The 21,548-nt window shown below is 46.8% G+C and overlaps 2 long non-coding RNA genes across 3 annotated transcripts; both read right to left on the bottom strand.

Annotated features, from left to right (window-relative positions):
* Window positions 1-1,131: 1,131 nt before the first annotated feature.
* LOC136399308 (uncharacterized) lies at window positions 1,132-2,134 on the bottom strand. The gene is made up of 2 exons (XR_010750137.1): window positions 1,837-2,134; window positions 1,132-1,333 (listed from the first exon to the last, which is right to left on the bottom strand). It is a non-coding gene; the product is annotated as an uncharacterized lncRNA (long non-coding RNA).
* A 4,964-nt stretch (window positions 2,135-7,098) lies between these two features.
* Window positions 7,099-15,623, bottom strand: LOC136399306 (uncharacterized). 2 transcript variants are annotated; one of them, XR_010750134.1, is made up of 3 exons: window positions 15,474-15,623; window positions 10,913-11,127; window positions 7,099-7,231 (listed from the first exon to the last, which is right to left on the bottom strand). It is a non-coding gene; the product is annotated as an uncharacterized lncRNA (long non-coding RNA). The 2 variants fall into 2 exon arrangements; XR_010750135.1 differs by lacking the exon at window positions 15,474-15,623 and adding an exon at window positions 14,477-14,541.
* Window positions 15,624-21,548: the final 5,925 nt, after the last annotated feature.

Genomic DNA, 21,548 nt, shown 5'->3' with positions numbered 1-21,548 from the left:
TCACTTACCACAGTATTATTCTTAAAATATGAAAGATTTTTTTTCCGGCCCTGCAGGGTTGGCGCAGCGATAGAGCAACCACTGGGCATGTGGAAGTACCCGGTTTGATTTCGGTCGGGGCGCACAGGAGAAGCTACCATCTGCTTCTCCACCCTTCCCCTTCTCCCACTTTCCCCCTCCCCCAGCCAGGGCTGGAATGCTTGGAACCAAGTTGGCCTCCTGCCCTGAGGCTGGCTCCATGGCCTCCCCTCAGGCGCTAAAATAGTTCAGTTGCCAAGCAACAGAGCAGCAGCCAAGACAGGCAGAGCATGCTGGAGTCTGTCTCTGCCTCTCATTTAATTAAAAAAAAAAAAAAAGAAAGAAAAAGATTGTGATAGATACGTGAATTCCAAACTGCCCTCTTGATGTTCCCCTTATCTGTCAGACCTCACCCTTACTGGACTATCGCCCCTGAAAAGAGGAATTCCAAGAAGCTGGCAAGCCCCCCAAGGAGGAGCATTCTGGACATACCAGGACTTTTGCCTCAGTATCCCCTCAGGCTCTCCCAAACACTATATAACTCTCCCCTAGTCTGTAACCAGCACTCTTCTCCCCAGGAGAAGTGCCCGGCAGGGTTCCTTTCTTCCTTTCAATAAAGCCTGTTACTCTGGTCTTTCGGACTCCCATGGATTCCAACAGATTGTTTTTCCAAAAATAAATTTATGATAAGCCTGCCAAGGATTCAATTTGGATAAGATCTTTGCCACATACATTTTAAAAAATTTATTGATCTGCCCTGGCCAGTCGGCTCAGAGGTAGAGCGTGCGGGAGTCCCGGGTTCGATTCCTGGCCAGGGCACACAGGAGAAGCGCCCATCTGCTCCTCCATCCATCCCCCTCTCCTTCCTCTCTATCTCTCTATCCCCCTCCCACAGCCAAGGCTCCATTGGAGCAAAGTTGGACTGGGCATTGAGGATGGCTCCATGGCCTCTGCCTCAGGTGCTAGAATGGCTCTGGTTGCAACAGAGCAACGCCCCAGATATGGGCAGAGCATCGCCCCCTGGTGGGCGTGCCTGGTGGATCCCAGTCGGGCGCATGCGAGAGTCTGTCTGACTGCCTCCCCGTTTCCAACTTCAGAAAAATACAAAAAAAATAAAAAAAATAAAATTTATTGATCTATTTTAATGGGAGAGGAAAGACTGACCTGTGGTGGTGCAGTGGATGAAGCCTTGAGGAATGCTGAGGTTGCTGTTCAAAACCCTGGGCTTGTCTGGTCAAGGCACATATTACAAGCAATCAATGAGCAACTAGGGTGAAGCCTCTAAGGGTTGATGCTTCTCGCTGCCCCCTCCACTCTGTAAAATCAATAAAGAAAGTCTTTTCAACAGGAGAGAGAAAACAGTTCCTGTATGCCCACCACAGGTCAGGAACACAACATTATATTTTTAAGATTTCTCTAAGACATATATTTACTGATGTTTCATGTTTCACCACAATAAATACACTGATTCATTATATCATTTTATATATATATTGTTGTAAGGTACCAGAAAGCTGAAAAATTAATATTGATAATCTAGAAGGAAAGGTCAGGCTTTCCTGTCCCATCCTTCCTCTGGGGAGGGGAGGGAGAAGAATGTAGAAGTTTCTGGCTTGCAAGAACAATGGGTCATTTAGTTTTAAATCTAAAATAAAGGCTAACCAAGAAACTTCTCTTTCATTAGGAGGCAGAATTTACATACCACCTAGCATTCACTGTAGTTCCTCCCCCTCCCTGGAATCCTGAGAGTAAAATACCTCTAGGCTAGTGAGGGAAGATGAACCCTGAAAGATTTGTAAACATCTTTGATTGTGTTACCTTAAAAGTTTTAATGTTTCGCCTGACCAGGCGGTGGCGCAGTAGATAGAGTGTCGGACTGGGATGCAGAAGGATCCAGGTTCGAGACCCCAAGGTCGCCAGCTTGAGCGCGGGCTCATCTGGTTTGAGCAAAAAGCTCACAGGCTTGGACCCAAGGTCGCTGGCTCCAGCAAGGGGTTACTCGGTCTGCTGAAGGCCCATGGTCAAGGCACATATGAGAAAGCAATCAATGAACAACTAAGAAGTCGCAACGTGCAACGAGAAATTAATGATTGATTCTTCTCATCTCTCTCCGTTCCTTTCTGTCTGTCCCTGTCTATCTCTGCCTCTGAAAAAAAAAAAAAAAAAAATTAAAAAAAAAAAGTTTTAATGTTTCTGTGTATCCCTTTGTTGGGCAGATAAAATATATTATGCTCACTTTGTTAAAGATGGTACTGCCCACATGGAAGCCTGTCACCCAGGTGATATTAGTATGTATTGGGGGCGGGCTGTGGGCAGGCAGGATCCCTGTAGCCTGGGCTTGGTTTTAGGACTAAGCCTTTCCCACCCTTTTTTTTTTTTGTTTTTTTTAATATTTTATTTATTGATTTCCAGAGAGAGGGGGGAGAGAGAGAGAGAAAGGGGAGGAGCAGGAAGCATCAACTCCCATACGTGCCTTGACCAGGCAAGCCCAGGGCTTCGAACCAGCAACCTCAATGTTCCAGGTCGACGCTTTATCCCACTGCACCACCACAGGTCAGGCTTTCCCACCCTTTTTGATGTGGGGTGGTGCAATCCCATCATGCTTCAGATAAGTGACTTTGTATTAGAGACTTCCCTATTTTGTATATTGGATTAAAGGTTTTGATTTCTACACTATAAAATGGGGACAGAACGGGAGCTTGCTCTCTTGGTTCCTGAGATTAGCATTAGAGAGCAGAGAAAGGCCACGTGGAAGAGGCCAGGAGAAGCAGCCAAGATGGTGGAGTGCTGAGTGAGAAGCCAATTTGTGCAGAGTTTGTGCAGAGAGAAGGAAGGAGATGGGGAACAGAGGTGAATAAGTCTGGTGAGCTAGAAACCTTTGATTCTAGGAAACTCGGAAAAGTCACTAGCTTTGTGAGCACTGAATGAGTGGGTTTTGGAGCGCAGTGTGTGTTTTTACTTGCCCGCCGGGCGGGTGCAAGCTAGGATTAAAGATGATGGCCCACCAGTTTTTGGCTCCGTTGTTTCTTTACCGACTGTCCGAATCCAATGTGAACCTGCATGGGCCGGGCTGCTGTGATGGTGGCCGTGCCTACTAGCTTCACACCCCTAAACAAATGTAAGCTTGTGCCCTGATGTCATGCTCTCCCTCACCGGTGTGTGATCAAGGGTATGTAAACAGCCCCTGAAATATTTTTGGAGCACATGACTTAGGCTTCCAGAATGCCCCATGTAAGCTATATGCGGCCGGCATATTTAACAAATCTCCTCATTTAATAAAGCTCTTCAAAATTCATCTGGACTTGGTGTCTCTATGTAAACCCATAGAATTGAGGTACGGGTACTTTACAACAATATGTGTGTGTGTGTGTATACATATATTTTAGATACATGCCTCATACTCCTCCCCCCTTTCTCTCTCTCCTCTCTCTAAAATTGAAAAGTAAAAACTTTTAAAATATTTTTGCACTGGCCTGTTTGCTCAGTGGTAGAGCATCGGCCCAGTATGTGTATGTCCTGGGTTTGATTCCTGGTCAGGGCACACAGGAAAAGTGAGCATCTGTTTCTCCATCCCTTCCCCACCTTTGCCTCTCCCACAGCCATGGCTCAATTGGTTTGAGTGCATCAGCCCTTAGTGCTGACGGCTTTGTGGAGCCTCTACTTCAGGTGTTAAAAATAGCTAGGTTGGCCCTGGCCGGTTGGCTCAGCGGTAGAGCGTCGGCCTGGCATGTGGGGGACCCGGGTTCAATTCCTGGCCAGGGCACACAGGAGAAGCACCCATTTGCTTCTCCACCCCCCCTTCCTCTCTGTCTCTCTCTTCCCCTCCCGCAGCCAAGGCTCCATTGGAGCAAGGATGGCCCGGGCGCTGGGGATGGCTCCTTGGCCTCTGCCCCAGGCGCTAGAGTGGCTCTGGTCGCGACAGAGCGACGCCCCGGAGGGGCAGAGCATTGCCCCCTGGTGGGCGTGGCGGGTGGATCCTGGCCGGGCGCATGTGGGAGTCTGTCTGTCTCTCCCCATTTCCAGCTTCAGAAAAAAAAAAAAAAAAAAGACAGACAGAAGAAGTGCCCATCTGCTTCTCCACTCTCCTTTCTATCTATCTCTCTCTTCCCTTCCCACAGCCAAGGCTCCATGGGAGCAAAGTTGGCCCAGGTGCTGAGGATGGCTCCATGGTCTCTGTCTCAGGCACTAGAATGGCTCTGGTTGAAGCAGAGCAAAGGTCCAGAGGGGCAGAGCATCACCCCCAATGGGCATTCCAGGTGGGTCCTGGTAGGGCACATGCAGGAGTCTGTCTGTTTGCCCCCCCCTTCTCAATTCAGGGGGGAAAAAAATAATGCTCTGCCTAATAACTGGGTTGGTTAAAGTGTTGTCCCCATACACAAAGGTTGCCAGTTCAATTCCTGGTCATGGCACATACAGAAACAGATCAATGTTGCTGTCTCTTTAAGAAAAAAGAAAAGAGCCTGACCAGGCAGCATGGTAAACTAGGACTCAGAAGACTCAGGTTCAAAACCCTAAGGTCGCCAGCTTGAGCATGGGCTCATGTGGCTTGACCACAGGCTCACCAGCTTGAACAAGGGGTTGCTGACTTGAGCATGGGATCATAGACATGACCCCATGGTCGCTGGCTTGAAGCCCAAGGTCGCTGGCTTGAGCAAGGGGTCACTCTCTCTGCTGTAGCTCCCAGTCAAGGCACATATGAGAAAGCAGTCATTGAACAACTAAGGAGTGGCAACAAAGAATTGATGCTTCTCATCTCTCTCCCTTCCTGTCTGTCCCTGTCTCTCTCTCTTGCTAGAAGAAATTACTAAATAAAAAATAAACATTTCACCCTGACCAGGTGGTGGCGCAGTGGATAGAGCGTCGGACTGGGATGCGGAAGGACCCAGGTTCAAGACCCCGAGGTCGCCAGCTTGAGCGCGGGCTCATCTGGCTTGAGCAAAGAGCTCACCAGCTTGGACCCAAGGTCGCTGGCTCCAGCAGGGGGTTACTCGGTCTGCTGAAGGCCCACGGTCAAGGCACATGTGAGAAAGCAATCAATGAACAACTAAGAAGTCGCAATGCGCAACGAGAAACTGATGATTGATGCTTCTCATCTCTCTCCGTTCCTGTCTGTCTGTCCCTGTCTATCTCTGCCTCTGTAAAAAAAAAAAAAAAGTTAAAAAAAAAATAAAATAAAATAAACATTTCAGATTAAGTACACCACAATTAAGGACCACGCTGAGAAAGCAAATGAACACCCTAATCAATATATATATATATTTTTTTGTATTTTTCTGAAGCTGGAAACGGGGAGAGACAATCAGCCAGACTCCCGCATGCACCCGACCCCCAACCGGGATCCACCCGGCACTCCCACCAGGGGCGATGCTCTGCCCACCAGGGGGTGATGCTCTGCCCACCAGGGCGTCACTCTGCCGAGACCAGAGCCACTCTAGCGCCTGGGGCAGAGGCCAAGGAGCCATCCCCAGCGCCCGGGCCATCTTTGCTCCAATGGAGCCTTGGCTGCAGGAGGGCAAGAGAGAGACAGAGAGGAAGGGGGGGGGGGTGGAGAAGCAAATGGGCGCTTCTCCTATGTGCCCTGGCCAGGAATTGAACCTGGGTCCCCTGCATGCCAGGCCGATGCTCTACCGCTGAGCCAACCGGCCAGGGCCCTAATCAATGCTTTTGCCTGAAGTAAACTTCAATTGAAAAAAAAGTCATTTTCATACATATGAAGGACCTAACGATTCTGTAACCCACTTCTTAGTAAAGGAGAACATTCCAGTATGTTGTATCAGCACTTGCGAATCCCAAAGCACAATTATGACAAAGACCTAATGAGAAAGTGAAACACACAGGACAGTCCCAGGCAGCTCTGGACTGGACAGGAGAGATTACAGAATGACAGTGATGACCAAAGCAGGTAACAGTGGACACTTTACTACATGCCGGGAAATACTCTAGGGTCGCCTATGACAATACTTTTTAAAGAACTAGCCTGACCTGTGGTGGCGCAGTGGATAAGCATCAGTTTGGAATGCTGAGGTCACCAGTTCAAAACCCTGGGCTTGCCCAGTCAAGGCACATATGAGAAGCAACTACTACGAGTTGATGATTCCTGCTTCATTCCCCCTCCTCTCTCTAAAAATCAATCAATAAAAATAAAAAAAGAATGAACTCTATGAGGTACCAGATATATTAAACTATTATATCAAAGAGGAATTATGGAATACAGATTATACATTAGTTAGTTCATACAAACAAACTAACAAAAAGAACATTTTGAAGTTAAACAGAAAATTCTATTTTCACATTTGAGGAGGTGCATTTTGCTAGATGAAATCACTGATCTAAACTCTGTAGGGTCTTTTCTCTTTTTTTTTAAATTAAGTAGAAGGAGGAGAGATAGAGAGCCAGACTCCTGCATGTGCCCCGGACCAGGACTCACCCAGCAAGCCCTCTATGGGGCCATGCTCTACCCATCTGGGGCGGTCCTCTGTTGCTCAGCAACTGAGCTATTTTAGCACCTGAACTTCCTTTCCAGCCATGGCTGTGAGAAGAGAAGAGAGACAGGGAGAGAGAAGAGGGAGAGAGTGGGGTGAGGAAGCTGATGGTCACTTCTTCTGTGTGTCCTGACTAGAAATCAAACCCAGGAATTCCACACACCAGGCCAATGCTCAACCACTGAGCCAACCATCCAGGGCCTATAATTTTTCTTTTTCTTTTTTTTTTTTTAAGGAGAGGGGGAGAGAGAGAGGAAGAGAGAGAGAGAGAGAGAGATGGGGGGGAGCAGGCAGCATAAACCCATATGTGCCTTGACCGGGCAGCCCGGGGTTTCAAACTGGTGACCTCAGCATTTCAGGTCGATGCTTTACCCACTGCGCCACCACAGGTCAGGCCAGGGCCTATAATTTTTCAAAAAACAAAACCCAAGCCAATATACATAAAGGAACTCCATGAACACTTATAGCAGTTTCTGTAACAGAATAATAAAAACATTTTAAGAAGAAAAAATAGCTAGCTCAAATTACATTAACATTTTATTTACTCAAAAACATACACATTTGGCCTGACCTGTGGTGGCGCAGTGGATAAAGTGTCGACCTGGAAATGCTGAGGTCGCCGGTTCGAAACCCTGGGCTTGCCTGGTCAAGGCACATATGGGAGTTGATGCTTCCAGCTCCTCCCCGCCTTCTCTCTCTCTGTCTCTCCTCTCTGTCTCTCCCTCTCCTCTCTAAAATGAATAAATAAATAAAAAAAAACATACACATTTGAACCATGTACTATTAAAAGTGAAAAAATAAAAAGTTTCAGGTCAATGAAATCAAAACTATTTTGCAATTCTGTTAATCTTATTTGTAGATGTAAACCTTATTTGGGCAACTATATGTGGATGATACCATCTGTGTTTTATACACTCCATAGGAAGAGAAACAACAATAATGATGGAAGGAAAGTAAGAACTATTGTTTCTTTTTATTATTATTATTAATTTTTATTTTTTTTTACAGAGACAGAGAGAGAGTCAGAGAGAGGGATAGACAGGGACAGACAGACAGGAATGAAGAGATGAGAAGCATTAATCATTAGTTTTTCATTGCGCGTTGCAACACCTTAGTTGTTCATTGTTTGCTTTCTCATATGTGCCTTGACCGGGGGCCTTCAGCAGTCCGAGTAACCCCTTGCTCAAGCCAGCAACCTTGGGTTCAAGCTGGTGAGCTTTTGCTCAGACCAGATGGGCCTGCGCTCAAGCTGGCGACCTCGGGGTCTCGAACCTGGGTCCTCCACATCCCAGTCCAACGCTCTATCCACTGCGCAACCGCCTGGTCAGGCAAGAACTATTGTTTCTTACTCTTTCATTTATTTGAATCTTTTGTGTATCATTAGTGGAATGAAGAGCTATATCTTAGAAATTTAACTGAATTAAACATATATTAATAAGATAATTTTTAAAAAATAATATGATTTTTAACATAACTGAAAATCCCAGGCCTGACCTGTGGTGGCGCAGTGGATAAAGCATTGACCTGGAATGCTGAGATCTCCGGGTTTGAAACTCCGGACTTGCCCAGTCAAGGCACATATGGGAGTTGATGCTTCCTGCTCCTCCCCTCTTCTTTCTCTCTCTCTCTCTCTCTCTCCCCAGTCTAAAAATAAATAAATTGAATAAAGTCTTAAAAGAAGAGAAAATCCAAAAAGTGATAATGCAGAGCGTTGTCTATGACATGAGTGTGGAATATCATGAATATTTACAGGAACAAGGCCTGAGTAGTTGAAGCTTCCACGTCAAGCCAATGATCTCCAGAAAATAAAAGTATACTGCTCACTAAAATTAGGGGTCCAGAGAACCTGTAGATACTCCAGTACTGTCAGCCTTTTGTATAGTGCATTTTCACCAATGAAATAAAAGCTAGCTTTACAACTCATTTGCATAATCAAAGAAGTTTCTTTGACTTGTCATTTACTTTTCTGATATTGTTAATAAAAAATAATCAGCCTGACCAGGCGGTGGTGCAGTGGATAGAGCGGCGGACTGGGATGCGGAGGACCCAGGTTCAAGACCCCGAGGTTGCCAGTTTGAGCGTGGGCTCATCTGGTTTGAGCAAAGCTCACCAGATTGGACCCAAGGTCGCTGGCTCGAGCAAGGGTCTGCTGTAGCCCCCGGTCAAGGCACATATGAGAAAGCAATCAATGAACAACTAAGGTGTCAAAACGAAAAACTAATGATTGATGCTTTTCATCTCTCTCCGTTCCTGTCTGTCTGTCCCTATCTATTCCTCTGTCTGACTCTCTCTCTGTTTTTGAAAAAAAAAAAAAAAAAATCAAATGCTTCTTTTTTTTATTGCTTCATATTCATTTTGAAATACTCGCCTGACCTGTGGTGGTGCAGTGGATAAAGCGTCCACTTGGAAATGCTGAGGTTGCCGGTTCGAAGCCCTGGGCTTGCCTGGTCAAGGCACATGTGGGAGTTGATGCTTCCAGCTCCTCCCCTCATCTCTCTCTGTCTCTCCTCTCTCTCTCTGTCTCTCCCTCTCCTCTCTAAAATGAACAAATAAAAAATTTTTTAAAAAATTAAAAAAAAAAAAAAAAAAGAAATACTCCCTAATTTCTGTGAGCAGTATAAGAACAGGAAACATGCGGCCCTGGCCGGTTGGCTCAGCGGTAGAGCGTCGGCCTAGCGTGCGGAGGACCCGGGTTTGATTCCCGGCCAGGGCACACAGGAGAAGCGCCCATTTGCTTCTCCACCCCTCCGCTGCGCTTTCCTCTCTGTCTCTCTCTTCCCCTCCCGCAGCCAAGGCTCCATTGGAGCAAAGATGGCCCGGGCGCTGGGCATGGCTCTGTGGCCTCTGCCTCAGGCGCTACAGTGGCTCTGGTCGCAATATGGCGACGCCCAGGATGGGCAGAGCATCGCCCCCTGGTGGGCAGAGCTTCGCCCCTGGTGGGCGTGCCGGGTGGATCCCGGTCGGGCGCATGCGGGAGTCTGTCTGACTGTCTCTCCCTGTTTCCAGCTTAAGAAAAATGGAAAAAAAAAAAAAAAAAAAAAAAAGAACAGGAAACATCAACTCCTTAGAGTTGCTTCTCACATGTGCCTTGATAGGACAAACCCTGGGTTTTGAACCAGTGATCTCAGTGTTCCAGGTCAATTCTTTATCCACTGCGCCATCACAGGCCAGGCTCATTTTCAAATTAGAAAGAAACTAAGACGAGGGGAGTTTCCAGATGACACGGATGGTTTTGCACATGACTCCCAAATCCCTACTTAGACCCTTGTTAACCATACAGGGAAACTACTAACTCTATAATAAAGAGAGCAGCACCTCCGCCATATGAATTGATTAGGTGGACTGGAATAATGAGTATCGGGTGATTGAGGCACATGGAAGAACACCTCACTGCTGCGACATTACCAGAAAAAATACAGAAATAAGGAAATCATTATTTGAAAATGATCACAAAAACAGTTTCCTGCAAATGTCAGTCTATATGTATCCTCCACGTTGTGGTCTCTAATAGTTCTTTTAAATAGCAAGTCTTTCTCAGCATCTAGTGAGCACGTCTCTTCTAGCTGCTCTTCTCTGTCAGAACTTCCTCAGCTATTCTGACCCGGAGAAGGTGCATTTCCTTAATCCTGTCTGACAGAACTGACGCTGCAGCCACATGAACCTAAAGCCTACACTCCCTTCTTCACTGATGCCTGAGCCTCTGACCATCCCCACAGGGATGGTGGACACGGTGCCCTCTAGGTCAGAGGTCTCAAACTCAACTCAGCATGTGGGCCGCAGAGCAAGATCACAGCCCTTCGGCGGGCCGCACTAGGTCTACAAAAGGCAACTGTTACGCAACACTTTTCTCACTGCAGTTGAAAACAAAAAAAAAATCAGTACAACAAGCACAATCGTACATGCAGTTTACTCAGTGTCACAAAATGACCAGAAACTGTAGTTCGCATCACAACTGCTGTTAACTAAGCTAATATCTAGCTAAGATGCTAGAGAAATGAAAAATACAAGTAGGCCCCTAGGCTTACTTAATTTTATCCAAAATATTTTGAACTTCGTGGATTAGTCTGCGGGCCGCACAAAATTGTTCGGCAGGCCGCGAGTTTGAGACCCCTGCTCTAGGTTCATCTGTCACAAAGGGGATGTTTCTGGTATTTGAAAGTCACTAATTAAAGGAGAGAATTGTTCACGCCCTCAGGGAGCCTGGATGGAGAGAAGGCACAGAAGGCTCTGGGACAAAGGAGAGAAGTTTATAAGCTGCTCACCTTGAAAATCATAGGGGAAAAGAAAAGTAAATGGAAACATCCTCCATCGGCAAGAACATCAAAAGTAGAGAACTAAAGGTTGTGGGTCCTAAACCCACTGAAGTTTGGAGGAAAAGCAAACACAGCCTCTGCCCAGGACACATCGCTTACCTGAGAAGCAGCCATTCTGTCCTGGTCCGGCTCCTGCTTGACTTCTCAGGTGACAGTATGTTGAGGAGTCAAGTCTGCATTTCTAGATGTGCCACCACAGGTGTCCACACAGCCCCTCTATCCACTTCCACCTCAGTCACAGACAGAAGGACCTGGAAATGCTGAAAAGGCCACACTCTCCTGTCCTTCCTCACTGGAGTCAGCCAACAGGGCTCCTGCAGGGAGACCACACTGTATTATTTTCCTGTCTTCACCTGTCTCCTCCCTCAGACGTCCACACATTCCCACAGCAATGAGAACGGGCGCTGCTCTCCTGAACTCCCAAACCCAACACAGCACCCTGTCACCTCCCCTGACCATCCCTGCTCCCCACTCTCACTAATGCATCCTGGGCGCTCTCCTCTCTGGAGCATGTCTGCGCCTCCCCACTCACCTTTGCCTGTCTCTCTCCTAATCTCCAAGGGCTCCTCTTTTGCCTCAGAAACTTGTTCCCTGAGCCCACTTCTACTTCTGTGACTTCAAAATAAAATTGTTCATGGCCCTTTCTAGGTAGCTCAGTGAATAAAATGCCAACCCAGCATGCCATAGGTCAATCAATGTACATCACTAAATGAAGCAACTAAGCTCTACCCATCTCTCCCTCACTCCCTCTCTTGCATAAATTAAAAAAAAAGAATACAGAAAGAAAGAGAGAAAAAAAAGAAAGAAAAAGAAGAGAAAAAAAAACGAAGGAAAGAAAGAACAGTAAAACATGCATCCAGGAACCTGCTAATCCCTGGGCCCACCTTAGAATCACCTGGAGACCCTCATTAAAACAACAACACAGGTCATCCTCAGGTTACAACAGTTTTGTTCCTATAAGTGACAGTAACCAGAATTTTGGTATAAGTCAAAACACATCCTAGCCTAACACAAACACTTGCGCTTTTAAGAGTCCAAAATGGCGTAGGCCAGCGTGCTGGGGGATGCCACCTCCCTCCCTCAGGGCATGACTGTGGATTCTTCCACCACACCATGCGCACCCAAACTAGATCGTCTACTTAGTCTGTAAAAATGAGCGCTAACGGCATTAGCCAAAACACTCACATCTCAATTTTTTAAGTTTTCATGGGAGTGAGCATTGTAAACTCGAAACATTGTATGCCGAATGTCAAGACTGTTGTAACCCAAGGACTCCTCCCTTTATACTCCACCCAGAGCTTTTGTCCAATTCTGTGGGGGAGGGTACACGTGATGTCCTTTCTTTTTTTTTTAAACTATTTATTTATTTATGTTTTTACAGATTTTATTTATTCATTTTTAGACAGGAGAGAGAGAGAAAGAGAGAGAGAGAAGGGGGTTGGAGCAGGAAGCATCAACTCCCATATGTGCCTTGACCAGGCAAGCCTCAGGTCTTGAACCGGCCAACCTTGGCATTCCAGGTCTACACTTTATCCACTGCACCACCAGAGGTCAGGCCAGTGATGTCCTTTCTTAAAAGGCCAGAGGGGAACAATTTAGCTTTAATAAGCATGCAGGTCCCTTGGGGATGAGGGCTCCATCCACTCTAAGCTGTGGTTCTGCAGGTCTGCAGTGGGGCCCAGGATACGGCATCTTTATCTAGGTCCCTGCATTGCTCCCTCAAAGCTGTTTTCTTTCTTTCTTTTACAGGGACAGAGAGAGAGAGTCAGATAGACAGGGACAGACAGACAAGAATGGCGAGAGATGAGAAGCATCAATTATCAGTTTTTCGTTGTGAGACCTTAGTTGTTCATTGATTGCTTTCTCCTATGTGCCTTGACCGCGGGCCTTCAGCAGACGGAGTAACCCCTTGCTCGAGCCAGCGACTTTGGGTCCAAGCTGGTGAGCTTTTGCTCAAACCAGATGAGTCAGCGCTCAAGCTGGTGACCTCGGGGTCTCGAACCTGAGTCCTCTGCATCCCTGTCCAACGCTCTATCCACTGTCCACTGTGCCACCGCCTGGTCAGGCTTCCTCAGAGCTGTTTTCAGCAGCACTGGCTGACAGGGATCAGACCCAACACACAATAGACCTCTGGATACTGTGAGGGCTTGGGGATAGAACTTCTAGAAGGACCTGCTCCCTGGACAGAGTTCCTTCTTCCTTTCCAGGAAATTACAGGAATTATTTTAAAAACAAAATATGATTGAACATGATTGGTGGCACAGTGGAAACAGCAGCAATCTGGGATGCTGAGGTCCTAGGTTCAAAACCCTGAGGTCATCAGCTTGAGTGTGGGATCATCCATGTGATCCCAAAATTGCTGGCTTAAGCCCAAAGGTCACTGGCTCAGCTTAAGACCCCACCCCCACCCCAAGGCACATATGAGAAGCAATTAATGAACTACTAAAACTGACCCAAATTCTAGTTGATGCTTATCTCTTTCCTTTCCTCTCTCTCACCCTCTCTCTCTCTCTCACAAAACAAATGATTGAAAGGACAGGCAGCCACAAAGTACATCTCTCATCCCTAACCTAATCTGACCTAGTTTTGAGTTGTTTTAGAGACACAAAGGAGTGTGAACGCAGCAGTTAAGTGACCTCCACCTTGTGAGACAGTTGCCAACATTCGATGTAATTTTTACAACCTACTGCAGCTGGACAACTAAAAAAACAAACCATCCTCCTGTGTCGGCTGTCTAGTGGCAATAACCACATTGTTTCTGAAAAGCCTCAATAAAAGCCAACCCCCCACCTGACTGAAGGCCCGAGCTATCACCTTGGTGAATGGCTCTATCTGTCTTGGAAATTAATAGACTTCTCTGCTTCAGCCTTGTCACTGTTTGTAAATTCTTTTTACAAGCCTGCATGTCTGGCCAACCTAAAAATAATAGACAGGTTTTTCAGGCTGACAACATGAAAAAATGTTAGCTATGAAAATATGTGCATCAAATTACACAACGAATACACGGGTTCTGTAAGAATCAAGATTCAGGTCAATCCAGGCCAACCCTCAGTGTTTTCAGAGCGGACAAGAGGGACTTGAGGGGAACAGCTCCTTGGTGGCTCACCGTCACTAATCACATAAAAGCAAAGAAAAAGCTGCTGAACACTAGATGAACTCATGATACTAGGTTCTGACTGCTAAGATCTTACACAGTGTGACCTTGGGCTCAAGCCAGGAAATTGGATCCTCTGAACCGAATTTCAAACTTGGGTCCTCTGAACAGAAACAAAGAATGCCCAATGCTTTTAATATTCCTTGAAAAAGCTAAAACTTACATAATTTTATTAACCAATGTCACCCAATACATTCAATTTAAAATTGAAAAGAAAGAAAAAACATCACGTGCTGACAGACTCAGTCATTTCTTGTACCAGGTCCCATCCCTCTTGCCATCCTAGGAAATGACAAGACACCTATAACTGACAGACAGGTCTCAGCCCTCTGAGTAAACAAGGCCTTCAATTGGAAGCAAATGACCACAAACTGCACAGGCCTCACAAATGATGATTTGTAATTCTCATTCATATCTTTTTAAGTGAAACAATTCAGCAACTATTAAGTAGATTATAAAGCCACAAGACCATGTATCACCACTTAATCACGCACATCCCATGGCCTCACCATTCAGCAGGGCGGGGTCCCATCCTTCCTGCTTCGAAGTATTTCTGTCTGTGGATCTGTTTCTGTCTCTTCCCAGCTTTTCTGCACCGTCGTCCTTTCCCGTGTTTCCCTCCCCCCTCCCCTACTCTTTCTCCCCTTTTCTCTATTCCTGTCCGTACACCTTTCCCCTGAAACTCCTGAAACCTATTTCACCTGAACGTGCTCTTTCTCCCTGATCTTTCTGAGTGCTGCCATCTCCACGCATGTCCGCGTCATTCTCTACCCGCTACACCTGTGTCCCACCTGCGCCCGCAGGCTGATTCTGAGCTGTTTCTCCCCCGGCTCCTTCACCCCTAAACCCCCTTTCTGTCCCTACTCGCCCCCCAGCTCTCCTCCTCTGAGCCGCTCCCTCCTTCTGAAGTGCCCCGTCCTGCGCCCCCACTTCTGCTCCCCAGCCCCCTCCCTGCGCCCTTCTCTCCGGGCCCCTCCCTCTCCTCGGGGTTTCTCCCCTTTCTTCCCCTCGCGCTCCTCTCCCCGGTTACTGTCACTCTCCCCGTCGCGGTCCCGTCTCCCCGCACCCCCACGTGGCCGTCTCTTCATGGCCCCTCACGGACCTCTCCTCCCCTCCCGTGTCTCTCTCCGTCCCCTGACCCCTCCCAGCCCCGCTCTGCGCGTCCCCGGGGCCCCTTCGCTGTCGCCGCTCCCACACAGCCTCCCCGCGCGGGGCCGGGGGCTCTTCTGGGGACCCCGCGTTCTCGGCCCGATCCCCGCCCCACGGATAGTGCGCTGTTCCTGGACCCGGGCCTCTTATTAAATGGGGTGGGGTCTCAGGAGGGGGTCCGCAGGTCCCCAGGCCCGGGGGGCGGGGCCGCCCCTCGGGACCGAAGCAGAAAACCCCGCGGCAGGGGGGTCCCACGCCCCGCGGCGGCCTCAGAGTTTCCCTGGAAACCGACGCGGAGCCCCCACCTGACAGCGCAGCGGACAGGCTCGGGGCCTCTCACCGGGACTCCGCACTCACCGCCGGGGGCTCGGGAGCGGGGCTCTCGGCGTCCGCAGCGACCCTCGGGCTCCCCGCGTGCAGGAACGGGGACGAGGAGGAGCGGGTTTAAACCGGGAAGACCGACCAACCGACCGGCCTGGCACATCCCCTCCGGGGCACTGCGGGAGCCTGTCTCACTCTCTCCACTTGTCTCAAAAAAAAAAAAAAAAAAAAAAAAAAGCCCTTCAGGGTCTGTGAGCAGCTGCACCTGCGCACTGCCTCGACAGCCGGGCAGGGGGAGCGCCCCGCGGAGCGCTTCCGCAGGGCCCCTGACTACAGGCCAAGTCTGTGGCCTGACAGGGCCCCTCCACTTGCTCTAATTGGTTGTAGCCTTTCCTTGTTATCGGTTTTACTTACCACAGCATCATTCCTAAATCGAAATATTTCTTTCCATGCTTCACATCGTGATGACCCTCCAACGATTCTATTTTGGATAAGATCTTTGCCACACAGGTTATATTTTTGAATCCTCTGAGACGAATATTCACTCAAGATTATGACTGTTTGACTCTCAGTTAAATTCATTGCCCAACTCAGTATATTTTAACATCTTTACCAGTATGAATTTCTGATGCTCAGTGAACATTCATATTGTCTAAAATTCTCCGAAATTCATTATAGTTGCAGGTTTTCTTCAATTAGTATAACTGTGATATGTTTATCGATGAACAATGGTTCAAAACAGTCCCCAGTTTATTGCAAAATTTCCTTTTCACAGTAAGAAAAATTCTTTCCAATTATACAAAAATAAGAAACCATTATGATAGATTTTTTAGATTCTTTTAAAATTTATTAATTTTAGAAAGGTGAGAGAGAGAAGGGGAAGGAGCAGGAAGCATCAACTCCATATGTGCCTTGACCAGGCAAGCCCAGGGTTTCGAACTGGCAACCTCAGCGTTCCAGGTCGATGCTTTATCCACTGTGCCACCACAGGTCAGGCCTCTGATAGATTTCTTATCTTTTTTTGTTTGTTTGGTTTTTTAAAATTTATTTATTTTAGAAAGGAGAGAGAGAGGGAGAGAGAGAGAAGGGGGGTAGGAGCTGGAAGCATCAACTCCCATAGGTGCCTTGACCAGGCAAGCTCAGGGTTTCGAACCAGCGACCTCAGCATTTCCAGGTCAACGCTTTATCCACTGCGCCAACATAGGTCAGGCCACTAGATTTCTTATCTTGATTACACTTCTATATCCTCAGTTTTAATCTCCAAGGTACCCTGATGTACCTGAAAGCTTAATTCACTCTTTTCATCAAATCATCCCATGCATTTGTTTCTTGAACATGGTAAACACATCCCCCCCCCCATTTTTAGAGAAGAGAGAGAAGGGGTAGGAGATGAAAGCATCAACTCTCATATGTGCCTTGATCAGGCAAGCGTGGGGACTTGAACCAGTGAACACAGCATTCCAAGCCGATGCTTTCTTTAATCCGCCAGTGCGCTACCAGTGGATTAAAGGTGTTTGTCTTTTTAATACAAGTCTGGGAATATTTTGGGAATACTTGGAAGGTAGTTTATGGAGATTATACATAGTTATATAATACTGCAACTAGCCCTGGCCGACAGCTTGGTTGGTTGGGGCATCAGGTCCAGGTGGAGAGGTTGCTGGTTGCTGGTTCGATCCCCAGTCAGGGTACATACACGGACAGCTGAATATTCCTATCTATCTATCTCGCTCTCCCTTCCTCTCTCATTGAAATCAATAAATAAAAATTTAAAAAATATACTGCAATGAATCATGTTGAAATATAAGTGATTTCAACGTGGACACTCATGTTACAAGCAAATAAACACATCGCTGGTGGAACTTTGATGAAACTCAGAACCCTTGGAGAATGACATATTATAGGTGAAAGCCAAGAGTTCATTTTGTCTAGAGGAAGTTTTATTGCTTGTAAAACTTACAGAAAAATTGAAATGAACATATTCATAAGAAAAAAACTATATTATCAATGGAAAGTTCTGACATATCTCCCTGTAGTATCATTTTAAAACAGATGCAAATTCTATTAAACACATCAAAATCATTGTAGACTTCAAAAATTTGAAAAACACAGGCACTAGTGTGACCTGTTTTATTAAACTCTTATCACAAAGACTTTTTTCTTTAAAAAAAAAATTTTTTTTTTTAGATTTTATTTATTCATTTTAGAGAGGGGAGAGAGAGAGAGAGAGAGAGAGAGAAAGGGGGGAGGAGCAGGAAGCATCAACTCCCACATGTGCCTTGACCAGGGAAACCAGGGTTTTGATCCGGCGACCTCAGAATTCCAAGTCGAGGCTTTATCCACTGCGCCACCACAGGTCAGGCAGGTCTCATTTTTCTTTTAACGAGACAGAGACAGACAGACAAGAAGCACCAACTTTAGTTGTTCCTTGATTGTTTTCTCTTATGTTCCTTGGCGGGGACTCAGGCTGAGCCAATGACCCCTTGCTCAAGCCAGTGACCTTGGGCTTCAAGTCAGCGACCATGGGGTCACATCTGATACCACACTCTGACCATGCTTAAGCCAGGTGAGCCCACGCTCAAGCCAGTGACCTCAGGGTTTTGAACCTGGGTTTTCAGACCCAGGCTGCCGTTCTACCCACTGTTCAACCACCTGGTCAGGCAAGACAGTTTTTCTTGTGGGAGAGAGAGTCAGGGAGAGAGATGAGAAACATGAATTCTTCATTGCAGCTTTTTAGTTGTTCATTGATTGATTTCTCATATGTGCCTTGACCAGGGGGCTACAGCAGACCAAGTGACCCTTTGCTCAAGCCAGCGACCTTGGGCTCAAGCTGGTGAGCCTTGCTCAAACCAGATGAGCTCACGCTCAAGCTGGCAACCTCGGGGTCTCGAACCTGCGTCTCAAACCTGGGTCCTCCACATCCCAGTCTAACGCTCTGTCCACTGCGCCACCACCTGGTCAGGAGGCAAGACAGTTTTTAAACACACATTGAGCCTGACTAGGTGGTGGCGCAGTGGATAGAGCGTGGGACTTGGGATAAGGACAACCCAGGTTCGAGACCCTGAGGTCACAGGCTTGAGCCCAAAGGTCGCTGACTTGTAAGCCCAAGGTCACTGGCTTGAGCAAGGGGTCACTTGATCTGCTGGAGCCCACCCCCCCAAGGTACATATGAGAAAGCAATCAATGAACAAATAAGGTGTCACAACGAAGAACTGATGCTTCTCATCTCTCTCCCTTTCCTGTCTGTCTGTCCCTCTCTCTGTCTCTGTTCCAAAAAAAAAAAACCCACAAAACACACACATTGAACACATATTTAACACTGTTGAATTTTTAAAAACCTGGACCGAAGTAAACTTGATTTGGGGTGTTAAACACGCAATGGAATATACAAATGACGTACTGTAGAATTGTGCAAATCAAAGCTGTATAATTTCATTAACCAATGTCATCCCCCAAATTAATATAAAAATAATATTAAAAATTAAAAAAAAATCTAGACTTAAGTAAGGAGCAATTTATGCAAAAATCCTGACTCTAGATCCAATGCTGTGAGTACAAGACCAATAAGGGTCTCAAAGTTTAGCTAGAGAAGAACTTTCTTAGGAAGGGGTCAACAAGTCTAAAAAGAATAAACAAAACAAAGCAAACCATAAACAGACACAAAGATATGGAGAAGTAGCTGAAGGCTGCCTGAGCTGTGGTGGCGCAGTGGATAAGCAGTTGACCTGGAACGCTGAGGTCATCGGTTTAACGCCCTGGGCTTATACCCACAAACCATCAATGAACAACTAAAGTGAAGCAGCTATGACATCATACTTCTCGCTCCCCTACCCCTCTCTCTCCTCTCTGTAAAAATCAATAAATAACATTTTTTTAAAGATTTTATTTATTCATTATAGGGGGGGGGGGAGAGAGAGAGAGAGAGAGAGAAGGGGGGAGGAGCAGGAAGCATCAACTCTCATATGTGCCTTGACCAGGCAAGCCCACGGTTTTGAACCGGCAACCTCAGCGTTTCCAGGTCGACGCCTTATCCACTGCACCACCACAGGTCAGGCAAATAACATTTTTTATTATTGTTAATTTTTTAAATTCATCTTAGAGAAGGAGAGACAGGAACATCAATCTGCTTGCAAATACATACATCCCAGGGACCAAACTGGCAACCTCCATGCTTCTGGATGATGTTCCAGCCAACCAAGCCCTCCAACCAGGGCAATATAAATAAGTCTATAAACCTGACCAGGCAGTGGCACACTAGACAGAGCACTGACCTGGGATGCTGAGGACCCAGGCTTAAAACCCTAAGGTCAACAGCTTGCGTGAGGGGTCATTGGCTCAGCTGTAGCATGTATGAAAAAGCAATAATAAATGAACAACTCAAGGGCCACAACTGAGTTGATTCTTATCTGTCTCCTTTCCTACCTGTCTCTGTCTTTCTCACTAAAAAACAAACAAAAACATGGAGAAATCGGTTCACCTTTTTACTGTTTAATGCCACTAAGGAAAGGGATTCCTAATGAAAAAAATTTCAGCCCAAGCCAAATGGCTCGGTTGGTTACAGCATCATCCCAAAGTGCAGAGGTTGCCGGTTTAATCCCTGGTCAGGGCACATACAGGTAGATATTACCATCTCTCTCTTGCTCTCTCCTTCCCTCTCTAAAATCGATAAAATAAACATTAAAATAAAAAAGAGCCTGACCAGGCGGTGGCGCAGTGGACAGAGCATCGAACTGGGATGCAGAGGACCCAGGTTCGAGACCCCAGGGTCGCCAGCTTGAGTGTGGGCTCATCTGGTTTGAGCAAAAGCTTACCAGCTTGAGCCCAAGGTCGCTGGTTCGAGCAAGGGGTTACTCAGTCTGCTGAAGGCCCACAGTCAAGGCACATATGAGAAAGCAATCAATGAACAACTAAGGTGTTGCAACGCGCAATGAAAAACTAATGATTGATGCTTCTCATCTCTCTCCGTTCCTGTCTGTCTGTCCCTGTCTATCCCTCTCTCTCTCTGTCTCTGTAAAAAATAAATAAAATTAAAAATAAAAAAGAAATTCCTGCCTGACCAGGCGGTGGCACAGTGGATAGAGTGTTGGACTGGGATGCGGAGGGCCCAGGTTCAAGACCCCGAGGTCGCCAGCTTGAGCGCAGGCTCATCTGGCTTGAGCAAAAAAAAAAAAAGCTCACCAGCTTGGACCCAAGGTTGCTGGCTCAAGCAAGGGGTTACTCGGTCTGCTGAAGGCCCGCGGTCAAGGCACATATGAGAAAGCAATCAATGTACAACTAAGGTGTCACAATGAAAAACTAAGGATTGATGCTTCTCATCTCTCTCCATTCCTGTCTGTCTATCCCTCTCTCTCTTTGTCTCTATAAAAAAAAAAAAGAAAAAGAAAAAAAGAAATTCCTCTGCATTATCGAACAGTATAGGGGTTCCTCGGGTCATGACAGTCTCGACATATGACATTTCAAGTTTACACCCCTCATTCTCATAAAAATTTAAAATAATTGAGATGTCAGTATTTTGGCTGTTATGGATGCCTTGCAATGCTACAGGCGGATTTTGGAAGAGAAGTCATCAACCTTCCAGACTAGCCTGGAACAATTCTTGAAAATATTTTTATTATATATTTATTTATTCATTTTAGAGAGGAGAGGGAGAGACAGAGAGAGAGAGAGAGAGAGAGAGAGAGAAGAGAGAGAGAGAGAAGGGGGGGAGGAGCTGGAAGCATCAACTCCCATATGTGCCTTGACCAGGCAAGCCCAGGGTTTTGAACCGGCGACCTCAGCATTTCCAGGTCGACGCTTTATCCACTGCGCCACCACAGGTCAGCTGAACAATTCTTTAAGAAGGTAGAGAGGCCTGCCTCAGATCCTGTACCCTCTCCATCAGCTGCTTCTCGAGACGAAACACCTGTAGTCCAGGTAGAGTCATCTCCAGCGTCTCCTGCATGTTCCTTAGGCGATCCTGATTCACCTGACCCAGTATCTCCAGCACCTTCTGCAGGTTCTCCTGCCTCTCCAGCTTCCTCCTCCCAGTAGGTCACTCTCTCCCACCTTGCACTGCCCCTTCCAGTGTGCAAGCCAACCACAGGAATAAAGGGAAGGAATTTTTTTTACACTCAT

Source organism: Saccopteryx leptura, chromosome 3 (genome assembly GCF_036850995.1).
Source record: "Saccopteryx leptura isolate mSacLep1 chromosome 3, mSacLep1_pri_phased_curated, whole genome shotgun sequence".
Classification (NCBI taxonomy): domain Eukaryota; kingdom Metazoa; phylum Chordata; class Mammalia; order Chiroptera; family Emballonuridae; genus Saccopteryx; species Saccopteryx leptura.
Note: the sequence above shows the minus strand (reverse complement) of the source record. Positions and strands in the feature narration are given on the sequence as shown.